Source organism: Amblyraja radiata, chromosome 1, assembly GCF_010909765.2.
Source record: "Amblyraja radiata isolate CabotCenter1 chromosome 1, sAmbRad1.1.pri, whole genome shotgun sequence".
NCBI lineage: Eukaryota > Metazoa > Chordata > Chondrichthyes > Rajiformes > Rajidae > Amblyraja > Amblyraja radiata.
The window spans coordinates 113,353,077-113,367,150 of NC_045956.1; the positions used below are offsets into that span (position 1 = coordinate 113,353,077).

At 41.5% G+C, this 14,074-nt stretch overlaps 1 protein-coding gene across 1 annotated transcript in view; it reads left to right on the top strand.

The window, feature by feature from the left end:
- tusc3 (tumor suppressor candidate 3) overlaps nt 1-14,074 on the top strand; it is a 452,158-nt gene that overhangs the window by 64,850 nt on the left and 373,234 nt on the right. The window lies entirely within an intron of this gene.

Consider the following 14,074-nt stretch of genomic DNA (forward strand, 5'->3'; position numbering starts at 1 on the left):
CAAGTATTATACCTCACCACCACCTTATCAAGGGCAATAAACACTGGCCTTTTCTTCAGTAGACACTTCTTGAAAAAATGAATGCAGTTAGACTACAATAAACAAATTCCATGTCAATTCATTTCTGAGAAGGCTGCAGCATGATCAACGAGGGTAGGGTGGTGGATGATAGATCACAAATAGAGAAATAGCTAGAAAGTGGTAGATGTAGGTATGTTGCAAAGCCTACCTGAAGCGTCTTTGAAAATCTGCCGCTGCGGGTGTGCGCGATTTTGGCGCCGTTTAGAGGGGGGCGGGTTTAAAACGCGATTTTCTCTAGGCTGTTCAAATCGAAGATGTTCAGCCTAGTTAATTATTAACGAAAAATCGCTGGAAGGCCCCGTCGCAAAAGCTATTATTAGGTTTAAAGGCCTTGAATAATAGTTATAGTAGTTTAAAAATCAATCTCTAAACCCGCGACCGCCAGCAACCGCAGGGTCTCATAAAGCAAACCACAGAAGGTATGCTGTATATTTTTACATTAAAAAGGGCTTCTAAAGATCCCTTTATACAAAGTTTAATATTGCGAGTAGCTCATTTTGGGCCCATTATATCCCGCAGTATTTTTCTCGGCATTTGGGGCACAAATCTACCGCAATGTGAACGTTCTAAACCAGCGCGTTCACAGGGACCCACTGGAAAGCTGATTTAAATGGGCATTTATTTACAGCAATTGAACACTAAATTCCTTCCATTTGGCCTATAAATTAATGTAAATGAGATTTAAAAATCATGTTTTATTGTGAATAATTTGTGAATATTATTTGGACATTTAGGCTATTTAAAAATGTTAATCATTTATTAAGAAATGGATAGATGTTTAGATCTAGTAATTGAAGTCTGAAATTAGCTACAATTAGGTAACTAACTAATTATATGCTTTAATTTCAGGTCATCCAAGTAAAATTATTTTATATTTGTTTCAGAATGCTTCAATCTATGATAACTGAAAATTTCATTCAGTTCTCTTAATTTTTAAGAAAGTTATGGGCTTTTGACTGTTCACGATCACAGCTTTTTTGTTATGTCCATAGAAAATCAATAGGGAACAAGATGCTCATTTCCGAGTATGAAAATGGCCATAACTTTTTAAATACTTGAGATATGAAAGTGAATTAGGTGTCAAATTAAACTTATTTTTATGCTTTATCTGATGGGATAAATTACAGACTTGATTTTTAAAATCTCAACATTTTGTAACATTGCTAGTAGATGGAGTTTAATCTGAGCAAGTGTGAGGTGACCCACTTTGGAAGGTCAAATGTAAGGGGGAAATATACAATTTATTACTTTAACAGCATTGATTAATAAACGGATCTTGGATCCTTGTCCATAACTCCCTGAAAGTGGGAACACAAGTAGATAATGATAAGGAAGGCATATGGCATGTTTGCTTTTAAAGTTGAGACATTGAGTATAAGAGTCAAGAAGTTATGAAGCATCTTTGTAGGACTTTGTTTAGCTCACATTTGGAGTATTGTGTGCAGTTCTGATCGCCCCATTGCAGACAGGTTGTGGAGACTTTGGAAAATGGTGCAGAGGATGTTTACCAGAATGATGCCTGGATTATTCAGATGTTGGACAGACTTGGATTGTTTTCTCTGAAATGTCAAAGATTGTGGAGAGATCTATTGTCTATTGTATATAGAGGTATATAAAATTATGAGAGGCATAGATATGGTAGACAATCAGAATTCTTTTACCTGATGGAGAAATTAAATACTAGAACGCATAGTTTTAAGGTGAGGGAGGCAAAGTTTAAAGCAGATGTTCAAATGTCATTAGAAACGGGAATAGTGCCGGAGGATTGGCGTACTGCGCATGTTGTTCCATTGTTTAAAAAGGGGTCTAAGAGTAAACCTAGCAATTATAGACCTGTTAGTTTGACGTCAGTGGTGGGCAAATTAATGGAAAGAATACTTAGAGATAATATATATAAGCATCTGGATAAACAGGGTCTGATTAGGAACAGTCAACATGGATTTGTGCCTGGAAGGTCATGTTTAACTAATCTTCTTGAATTTTTTGAAGATGTGTATATGGACTTCAGTAAGGCCTTTGACAAGGTTCCTCATGGAAGGTTGGTTAAGAAGGTTCAATGGTTGGGTATTAATGGTGGAGTAGCAAGATGGATTCAACAGTGGCTGAATGGGAGATGCCAGAGAGTAATGGTGGATGGTTGTTTGTCAGGTTGGAGGCCAGTGACGAATGGGGTGCCACAGGGATCTGTGTTGGGTCCACTGTTGTTTGTCATGTACATCAATGATCTGGACGATGGTGTGGTAAATTGGATTAGTAAGTATGCAGATGATACTAAGATAGGTGGGGTTGCGGGTAATGAAGTAGAGTTTCAAAGTCTACAGAGAGATTTATGCCAGTTGGAAGAGTGGGCTGAAAGATGGCAGATGAAGTTTAATGCTGATAAGTGTGAGGTGCTACATCTTGGCAGGACAAATCAAAATAGGACGTACATGGTAAATGGTAGGGAATTGAAGAATGTAGGTGAACAGAGGGATCTGGGAATAACTGTGCACAGTTCCCTGAAAGTGGAATCTCATGTAGATAGGGTGGTAAAGAAAGCTTTTGGTGTGCTGGCCTTTATAAATCAGAGCATTGAGTATAGAAGTTGGGATGTAATGTTAAAATTGTACAAGGCATTGGTGAGGCCAATTCTGGAGTATAGTGTACAATTTTGGTCGCCTAATTATAGGAAGGATGTCAACAAAATAGAGAGAGTACAGAGGAGATTTACTAGAATGTTGCCTGGGTTTCAGCAACTAAGTTACAGAGAAAGGTTGAACAAGTTAGGGCTTTATTCTTTGGAGCGCAGAAGGTTAAGGGGGAACTTGATAGAGGTTTTTAAAATGATGAGAGGGATAGACAGAGTTGACGTGGAAAAGCTTTTCCCACTGAGAGTAGGGAAGTTTCAAACAAGGGGACATGACTTGAGAATTAAGGGACTGAAGTTTAGGGGTAACATGAGGGGGAACTTCTTTACTCAGAGAGTGGTAGCTGTGTGGAATGAGCTTCCAGTGAAGGTGGTGGAGGCAGGTTCGTTTTTATCATTTAAAAATAAATTGGATAGTTATATGGATGGGAAAGGAATGGAGGGTTATGGTCTGAGCGCAGGTACATGGGACTAGGGGAGATTATGTGTTTGGCACGGACTAGAAGGGTCGAGATGGCCTGTTTCCGTGCTGTAATTGTTATATGGTTATATGGTTATATGTGCGGGTATATTGTTTACATAGAAAGTGGTGGATGTCTGGACCGTGCTGCTGCGGGTGGTAGTTAAGGCAGATACGATAGTTGTATTCAAGAGATTTTTGGATAGTCGTATGGATATGCAGGTAATGGAGAGATATGGATTATGTTCAGGCAAATAAGAGGCATGTGGCAGGGAATTCAAACCATCACGGACTATAAGACTGCTCCACCACCCTGTGAAGACAACATAAACTTCCTCAATGAACTCAATAAATATTTTGGACGGTTCGAGGCATTCAACAACACACCTGCGAGGAAAGGCATTCCTCACTATGATGAACAGGCACTCAGTTTTGATACAGTGGATGGCCAGAGGACCCTAAAAGGAGTGAACACATGGAAGGCGGCAGGCTCTGATAACAAACCAGGCCGGGTGCTCAAAAAATGTGCTGATCAGCTGGCACATGTCCTTACTGACATCTTCAACACCTTGCTGAACCAGGCTGTTGTCCCATCGTGTTTCAAGACTGCCACCATCATACCAGTGCCAAATATATCTGCAATAACATGTCTCAACGATTACCGCCCTGTAGCACTCACTCCCATAATGATGAAGTGCTTCGAGAGGCTGGTCAGGGACCATATTACCTCCAGACTCCCCTCCACACTTGACCCGTTCCAGTTTGCTTACAGGCCAAACTGCTCCACAGAGGACGCCATACCCTCCGTACTCCACCTGAGCCTGGTACATCTAGAGGAGAAGAACACACATGTGCGAATGCTGTTCGTGGAATTCAGTTCAGCATTCAATACAATCATCCCTCAGCACTTGGTAAGCAAATTAGGTTAATTGGGCCGCAGCACCCCCTTGTGTAACTGGCTACTGGACTTCCTCACTGACAGACCCCAGTCAGTGTGGGTTGGAAACAACACCTCCAACATCATCTCTCTGAGCACCGGTTCCCCTCAGGGCTGCGTCCTGAGTCCACTGCTGTTTACCCTGATGACCCACGACTGTTGTGCCAGGTTTAGAACAAACCACATGAAGCACGCAGATGACACAACAGTGGTGGGCCTTATCCGGGGCTTACAGGGAGGAGGTGAAACAACTGGTGGACTGGTGCAACACGAACAATCTGATCCTGAATGTTGACAAAACAAAGGAGGTCATCGTTGACTTCAGGAGAAACCAGCACAGTCACACACCACTACACATTAATGACATCGATGTGGAGTTGGTCAGTAGCACTAAGTTCCTGGGGGTGCAGATCACGAACCGTCTGACCTGGTCACAAAACATCGCATCACTAGTTAAGAGAGCGCAGCAGCGTTTGCATTTTCTGCGCCGGATGAGAAGAGCTCACCTCCCCCATCCCGTCCTCACCACTTTCTACAGGGGCACCATAGAGAGCATTTTGACCAATTGCATCTCTGTCCGGTTTGGGGACTGCAAAGCCTCCGACTGGAAGTCCGTGCAAAGAGTGGTGAGGACGGCTGAAAAAATCATTGGGACTTCTCTTCCTTCAATTCGGGACATTGCGTGCAAACATTGCTTGTCCAAGGCCAACAGCATTATAAAAGATCCCACACATCTCCATCATGGACTGGTCACTCTGCTGCCCTAGGGCAAAAGGTGCCGCAGTATAAGGAACGGAACGGCCAGGTTTTGCAACAGCTTCTTCCCCCGAGCCATCAGACTCTTGAATTCCTTATAATGTGCCGCCACTATTATCTATTTTATCTTTTTTATCTATTTTATCTTTCTATAAATTTTATCCTCTTGTTATTTTATGTTGCATGGTGAGCCAGATGCAACAAAATTTCGTTCAGGCTTGCATTTTTTGGTGCATTTTTGAATGACAATAAAGTCTTGATTGATTGATTGATTGATTGATTGAATTGATCTTGGCATCATGTTTGGTGCAGACTTTCGGGGCCAAAGGGCCTATTCTTGTGCTGTACTGTTTTATGTTCTAACAAAGGACCCTGTAGTAGCCATTTAGCTTAAATCGGTATGTTGTGGCGGCACCCGGTGGTTGGGCCACTAACTATACGAACCCTCAGCAGTCGGTCACGTGACTGGGCAATGGCAGGGAAGAGTTGTCACGGGGTACAGGGGTGTGTCCTGGGATATAACGAACCCTGGGATAACCCTCTCTCTCTTACTTTGAGCTCAGCTCTCTTCTCTCTAGGGATGAGTGCCCTTCCACCTCATCAGGGGCTCAGCTCGAGCCCACGAGGCAACAGCCTCGCAGCAGCAACAACAACTTTATGTTGGAGGACCAACGTGCATGCATAATGAACCTTTTATGCCTGAATAAAGTAACCCATTTGTTCATCACATTTGGTACCTCTACATTGGTGACCTCCTCAAAGCGGAAAACACGATTATTTCTTTCTGTCATTGACTGAAATACAAAGATGAAATATCGACCTTAGAAGCTGGAGTGCATGGTGTAAAAAGAGACAGACAATTGTATAAGCTGGATTCGGTATTGGAAGAAGGACTTCTGAGAGTTGGAGGACGCCTGGATAGACTGGCAATGCCTGAAGAGGCTAAGCATCCTATTATTCTCTCGAAGGACTTTCACATATCAACATTACTGTTACGACATATCCATGAACTGATCAGACAATGGAGGATGAAGTTTCATGCTGTCAAAACTTTGGACTTAATGAGTTTTGGACTATATACAGGGTATCATGCCTGACGTTAAGGGTTTGGTGTGTACAGTATGACCAGACAAAGAATAATGTTTTAATAAGACCAATAACCAAGTTATGCTTGCTTTTTAGAAAGCGAAGATGAAGAAGGAAGAAACGCTGAAGATGTCTGAATGCTATACATACATGTTATTTTTGTTTTTTGATATATATTAAGCTTTTAGAGCTCCTTTTTAAATGTCTATTAGTAAATGCCTCGTTATATACTCAGAACAATTAGTGGCAGGCATGTAGTAGCATTTAGCTTAAATCAGTATGTTATAATTATAACCAGTTAACTTTAAATTTTTATCTGCCTGCTATTATGTGGGTGGGATTTATACCTAGTCTGGGGCTTGGTTTGCGGCTGGGATTCTGGCGCAGACTCCCAAGTAGTTAATTTAGTTTGATGAAGATCGGGGGAGAGACATAGTTTTCGACCATGCACAGGCATAACCACGAGTATGATTGAAAGGTACTGAAACAAGAAGAATCATTTATGAATTATCTTACTGTTTGTTCTTCAATAAAGAAACTATTAATCAAGAGACTGTTTCTGGAATATTCTTCTTTCGATGGCATTGAATGTCTCGTGGAGGGCTTGTGGGTGTGTATACATTACCTTCAGATCTACGGTCATCAATTAAAGTGTTTTGAGGGCTAAACCCTTGAGACGTCGTAGAGACTGTCACAATAGACACAATGGAGGAGAATAGATTACTGATAGCATCTTCTGCACCTAAGTGTGCATATTATTATTGGAGAGATTGCTATCAAACTTCCTTTGTTATAATGAGACACACTGCAAGATCAGAGGGATAAGGACAGATTCATGAAAAATAGCTCCCATAGGAAGCATGCTTTTTTGTGGAAGACAACCAGCAAGATCCTCTTGAGTGGCAGCTAAGGGCTATGAGTAGGAATTTGCCATAGAAGTCTCTGCAAGGACATGATTGTAATCTGCAAATCTCTGTACCTTGGTGGAACCTGAAATGCAGGCATATCCCTATGCATTCTTTGCATGCTCTTGCGGGTTGAAATAAAAGTGAAAGATGTTTTTTTTTAATTTGGGAGGGTCTCCTACGACAGCAGTAATCAGTGTTCCATAATTCAACAGTGGGAACATGGAATTACTGAGGCTAAGTGTAACAGGCAATTAAATTGTGACTGTGTTTTAGATCACATGAGATCTCTCATCTTAGGAGCAATGGCATTTTTCAAGCGAGCAATGTTGAAAATCTCACTGCAGTTGTATATTGCACCTAAACAAGTGTGCAGGATTACTCTAAAGATCGCACTGATCCATTTTTGGGGCAAAATTCAGGCATTTCAAATGCATAAATCATTCTGAATGAAAATTTATCAGAACCAGCAAGCATTGCAGTTATTTTGCCTATCATTATCATTTTAAAATAAGGATAGGAATCAATGTTGGTGGATAGACTAATAAACGTTGAAGAGAGATTTATTTATGCCATGCAGCCTTCATTATCCCCTGTGTTTCCCTGATTCTCCACTGCATTCAGCTTAGACCCTGAATGGAAGAGGTCATAAGGTACAGAATTTATTAACATAAGATCATGCTGGAAAATTAATAAGGTCTCAGCTGGAGACAGTGTATAATTCTGAGAACCACAGGATAGAGGGAATACAACAATCTTGAGAAGGTGCAGCTTTGTGCGAATGTCAACAGATTGGAGATTTATAGATAACAGGCAAGACTGTATGAACTCTGGTGGTTGTCTTTGGGATGGAAGATTGCAACCTTCACGTGGTCCGCCCTGTTTCAACGAATGCAATCAACCCGGCGTGCACAATCAAATAAGATAAAATAGAACAAGTTGTCCTACAACTTTAGGCTGTGCACGCCATACGCAAGAAGAAGAAGTGGTTGTCTTTGCAATGAATGAAACAGGTACAGAAGGTAGAAAAAACAAATGTACTTTCCTTCGCAGAGAAGTCAGTAACCAGGTGACAAAGATTTAAATTAATCAGCAGATGATTTGAGGAGTTGGAAAAAAAAACCCCACTCATTGAGTGATTTTTCTTGAGTCAATGATGGGGCAGAAACCGTGATTAATTTAACGTATGTAGGTGAACATCTGAAAGGCCATAACCAACAAGGGTATTGACCAATAGCTGGGAAGTGATATTAATCTAACATTAATTTTTTTAAGTGAGCCTCCATCTGTGATGTAAATTTCTAGGGTTTTTTGCTTCTATACTTCTGATTTTTGGAAATTTCAATTTAAGGGCAAAATAAAGAACAAAACCTTGGGCCTCCAATGTAGATTCAGCACCGAACAAATTCTTCAAAATTCCTCTAATTTTTGCTCGCACATTACAGCTGCACCCGCTGAGTTCCTCCAGCAATTTTGTGTACCCACAGCAACTACTTACATGGTATATAAACCCACAATAACATTGCAATGTCAGCACAAATTCCATACTTTTAATCATAAGAAACCTGTATCTCAGATCATATTTGATGTAAAAGTATTTTGGTAAAGTCAAGTGATGTTTCAGTTCACCTTCTGCACTTGTAGAATATGTCAAAAGAATATTGTAGAATATGTCAAAAGAATATGTCAAAAGAATCTGGCCATAATTCATCACAATTTTCTTGAATTGTTTATTTATCTGTTGGTGAGGAATGAAATTCAGTCCCTTGCAAGGGGTGACATTGAAACAGGAGATGTGGAGTCAGTATGGATAGAACTAAGGAATTGTAAGGGTAAAAAGACCCTAATGGGATATCTATAGGTCCCCAAAAAGTAGCCTGGACATAGGGTGTTAGTTGAATCAGGAGTTAAAATTGGCATGTAGCAAAGGTAATGCTGTGGTTGTTATGGGAGATTTCAACATGCAGGTAGACTGGGAAAATCAAGTTGGTACTGGACCCCAAGAAAGGGACTTTGTAGAGTGCCTTCATGATGGATTCTTAGAGCAGCTTGTATTGGAGCCTACCAGGGAGAAGACAATTCTGGATTTAGTGTTATGTATTGAACCGGATTTGATAAAGGAACTTGAGGTTAATGAGCCATGAGGAGGTAGTGACCATAATATGGTCAGGTTTAATCTAAAATTGGAGAGGGAGAAGGGTAGATCGGAGGTGTCAGTGTTACAGTTGAATAAAGGGGACTATGGGACCATGAGGGAGGAGCTGGCAAAAGTTGACTGGAAAGATACACTAGCAGGGATGACAGTGGAACAACAATGGCAGGTATTTCTAGGAATAATACAGAAGGTGCAGGATCAGTTTATTCCGAGGAGGAAGAAAGATTCCAAGGGGAGTAAGGGGCGACTGTGGCTGACAAGGGACGTCAGGGATAGTATAAAAATAAAAGAGAAGAAGTACAATACGATATGAGGTTGCTTTGGCAAGTAAGGTGGAAGTAAATCCAAAGGGTTTCTACAGCCATATTAATAGCAAAAGGATAACGAGGGATCAGAGTCAGGTCAGAGTCGACAGCTATCTGCAGAGCCAAAAGAGATGGGGGAGATATTGAACAATTTCTTTTCTTCGGTATTCACCAAGGAGAAGGATATTGAATTATGTGAGGTAAGGGAAACAAGTAGGGTAGCTATAGAAACTGAGGATCAAAGAAGAGGAAGTATTGATGAGATGAGAAAAACATTGTTCACACAGAGAGTGGTGAATCTCTGGAATTCTCTGCTACAGAAGGTAGTTGAGGCCAGTTCATTGGCTATATTTAAGAGGGAGTTAAATGTGGCTCTTGTGGCTAAAGGGATCAGGGGGTATGGAGAGAAGGCAGGTACAGGATACTGAGTTGGATGATCAGCCGTGATCATATTGAATGGCGGTGCAGGCTCGAAGGGCCGAATGGCCTACTCCTGCGCCTATTTTCTATGTTACTGACACTTTTGAAAAATATAAAGTGGATAAGTCTCCAGGTCCTGACAGGATATTCCCTAGGACATTGAGGGAAGTTAGTGTAGAAATAGCCGGGGCTATGACAGAAATATTTCAAATGTCATTAGAAACGGGAATGGTACCGGAGGATTGGCGTACTGCGCATGTGGTTCCATTGTTTAAAAAGGGTTCTAAGAGTAAACCTAGCAATTATATACCTGTTAATTTGACGTCAGTGGTGGGCAAATTAATGGAAAGGATACTTAGAGATAATATATATAATCATCTGGAGAAACATGGTCTGATTAGGAATAGTCAACATGGATTTGTGACTGGAAGGTCATGTTTGACTAATCTTCTTGAATTTTTTGAAGAGGTTACTAGGGAAATTGATTACCCTCATCAAGCAGTGGATGTTGTCTATATGGACTTCAGTAAGGCCTTTGCCAAGGTTCCACATGGAAGGTTGGTTAAGAAGGTTCAATTGTTGGGTATTAATAGTGGAGTAGCAAGATGGATTCAACAATGGCTGAATGGGAGATGCCAGAGAGTAATGGTGGATGGCTGTTTGTCATGTTGGAGGCCGGTGACTAGTGGGGTAACTCAGGGATCTGTGTTGGGTCCACTGTTGTTTGTCATATACATCAATGATCTGGATGATGGTGTGGTAAATTGGATTAGTAAGTATGCAGATGATCCTAAGATAGGTGGTGTTGTGGATAATGAAGTAGATTTTCAAAGTGTACAGAGAGATTTAGGCCATTTGGAAGAGTGGGCTGAAAGATGGCAGATGGAGTTTAATGCTGATAAGTGTGAGATGCTACATCTTGGCAGGACAAATCAAAATAGGACGTACATGGTAAATGGTAGCGAATAGAGGAATCCAGTTGAACAGAGGGATCTAGGAATAACTGTGCATAGTTCCCTGAAGGTGGAATCTCATGTAGACAGGGTGGTAAAGAAAGCTTTTGGTGTGCTGGCCTTTATATATCAGAGCATTGAGTATAGAAGTTGGGATGTAATGTTAAAATTGTACAAGGCATTGATGAGGCCAATTCTGGAATATGGTGTACAATTTTGGTCACCAAATTATAGGAACGATGTCATCAAAATAGAGAGAGTACAGAGGAGATTTACTAGAATGTTGCCTGGGTTTCAGCACCTAAGTTACAGAGAAAGGTTGAACAAGATAGGTCTTTATTCTTTGGAGCACAGAAGGTTAAGGGGGGACTTGAAAGAGGTCTTTAAAATTATGAGAGGGATAGACAGAGTTGACGTGGATAAGCTTTTTCCATTGAGAGTAGGGAAGATTCAAACAAGAGGACATGATTTGAGAATTAAGGGACAAAAGTTTAGGGGTAACATGAGGGAGAACTTCTTTACTCAGAGAGTGGTAGCGGTGTGGAATGAGTTTCCAGTGGAAGTGGTGGAGGCAGGTTCGATTTTATCATTTAAAAATAAATTGGATAGGTATATGGACGGGAAAGGAATGGAGGGTTATAGTCTGCGTGCAGGTAGATGGGACTAGGTGAGAGTTAGTGTTCGGCACGGACTACAAGGGCCGAGATGGTCTGTTTCCATGCTGTAATTGTTATATGGTTATATGGTTATATGGTAACGTAGCAAAGATGAGCGGGAAGCAAGAGGATTGGGTAATGTTTAAAGAGCAACAGAAGATAACTAAAAAGACAATACGTAGAGAAAAGATGAGGTACGAAGGTAAGTTAGCCAAGAATATAAAGGAGGATAGTAAAAGCTTATTTAGGTCTGTGAAGAGGAAAAAATTAGTTAAGACCAAATTTGGACCCTTGAAGACCAAAAAAGGTGAATTTATTATGGGGAACAAGGAAATAGCAGATGAGTTGAACAGGTACTTTGGATCCGTCTTCACTAAGGAGGACACAAACAATCTTCCTGATATAGTAGTGGCCAGAGGATCTGGGCTGTCGGAGGAACTGACGGAAATCCACATTAGGCAGGAAATGGTGTTGGGTAGACTGATGGGAGTGAAGGCTGATAAATCCCCAGGGCCTGATGGTCTGCATCCCAGGGTACTTAAGGATGTGGCTCTAGAAATCATGGATGCATTGGTGATAATTTTCCAATGTTCTATAGACTCAGGATCAGTTCCTGTGGATTGGAGGGTAGATAATGTTATCCCACCTTTCTTAAAAGGTGGGAGAGAGAAAACAGGGAATTATAGACCAGTTAGCCTGACATCGGTGGTGGGGAAGATGCCGGAGTCAATTATAAAAGATGAAATAGCCGCACATTTGGATAGCAGTAACAGGATTGGTCCGAGTCAGCATAGATTTATGAAGGGGAAATCATGCTTGACTAATCTTCTGGAATTTTTTGAGGATGTAACTGGGAAAATGGACAAGGGAGAGTCAGTGGATGTAGTGTACCTGGCCTTTCAGAAAGCATTTGATAAGGTCCCACATAGGAGATTAGTGGGCAAAATTAAGGCACAAAGTATTGGGGGTAGAATGCTGACATGGATAGAAAATTAATTGGCAGACAGGAAACAAAGAGTAGGGATTAACGGGTCCCTTTCAGAATGGCAGGCAGTGACTAGTGGAGAACCGCACAGCTCGGTGCTGGGACCGCAGCTATTTACAATATATATCAATGATTTGGATGAAGGGATTCAAAGTAACATTAGCAAATTTGCAGATGACACAAAGCTGGGTGGCAGTGTGAACTGTGAGGAGGATGCAATGAGAATGCAGAGTGACTTGGACAGGTTGGGGGAATGGGCAGATGCATGGTAGATGAAGTTTAATGTGGATAAATGTGAGGTTATCCATTTTGGAAGCAAAAACAGGAAGGCAGATTACTATCTAAATGGCGTCAAGTTGGGAAAAAGGGAAGTACAACGGGATCTGGAGGTCGTTGTTCATCAGTCTATGAAAGTAAGCATGCAGGTACAGTAGGCAGTGAAAAAATCGAATGGCATGTTGGCCTTTATAACACAAGGAGTCGAGTATAGGAGCTAAGAGGTCCTTCTGCAGTTGTATAGAACCCTAGTGAGACCACACCTGGAGTATTGTGTGCAGTTTTGGTCCCCTAATTTGAGGAAGGACATTCATGCTATTGAGCGAGTGCAGCGTAGGTTTACAAGGTTAATTCCCGGGATGGCGGGTCTGCCATATGCTGAGAGAATGGAGTGCTGGGCTTGTACACTCTGCAGTTTAGAAGGATGAGAGGATATCATATTGAAACATATAAGATTGTTAAGGGCTTGGACACGCTAGAGGCAGGAAACATGTTCCCAATGTTGGGGGAGTCCAGAACCAGGGGCCACAGTTTAAGAATAAGGGGTAAGCCATTTAGAACAGAGACGAGGAAACACTTTTTCTCACAAAGAGTTGTGAGTCTGTGGAATTCTCTGCCTCAGAGGGCAGTGGAGGCCGGTTCTCTGGATACTTTCAAGAGAAAGCTAGATAGGGCTCTTAAGGACAGTGGAGTCAGGGGATATGGGGAGAAGGCAGGAATGGGGTATTGCTTGGGGATGATCAGCCATGATCACATTGAATGGCAGTGCTGGCTCAAAGGGCCGAATGGCCTACTCCTGCATCTTTTGTCTATTGTCTATTGTCTATTCACTGCATTCACTCTGTTGGTTATGTGAGGCAATGAACAGGACAGTGACAATATTTAACAACTGTATTTGCACTGTCACTTTAAATCTCCTAGGTGCTTTTGTAACCAATTGAAGAAAAGCATTTTGACTCATATATTTCATAAGATGAAGAACATTGTAGCTTTTCTCCTCAATTGTTGTGATTTGTTCATGGGCATATGCACAGTCAGATTCAATACATTTTTATTGAACATCTTCACACACAGACAGACGGTCACGGCGCCAGATATTCGGGTTCAACCCTGACTACGGGTCTATACGTAATTGGTACGTTCTCTCCGTGACTGCCCATGTTTTCCCCGAGTGCTGTAGTTTTCTCCCACACTCCAAAGGCGAACAGGTTAGTAGGTTAATTGGCTTCTGTAAATTGGAAATTCTTCCTAGTGTGTGGAATAGTGCTAGTGTACATGATAATCGCTGGTCAGCGCAGACTCGGTGGGTCGAATGGCCTGTTTCCACTCTATATCTCTAAAGTCTATAAGGGTAGCCAGTGAAGACCGCTTAACATTAATGGTTATTTTCTTGCTTGCATACCACTGAAATATAAAGGCACTGTGAATTGGACTCGGACTATAAAAAATTGTGTGGCTTCCAGTGGGAATGTG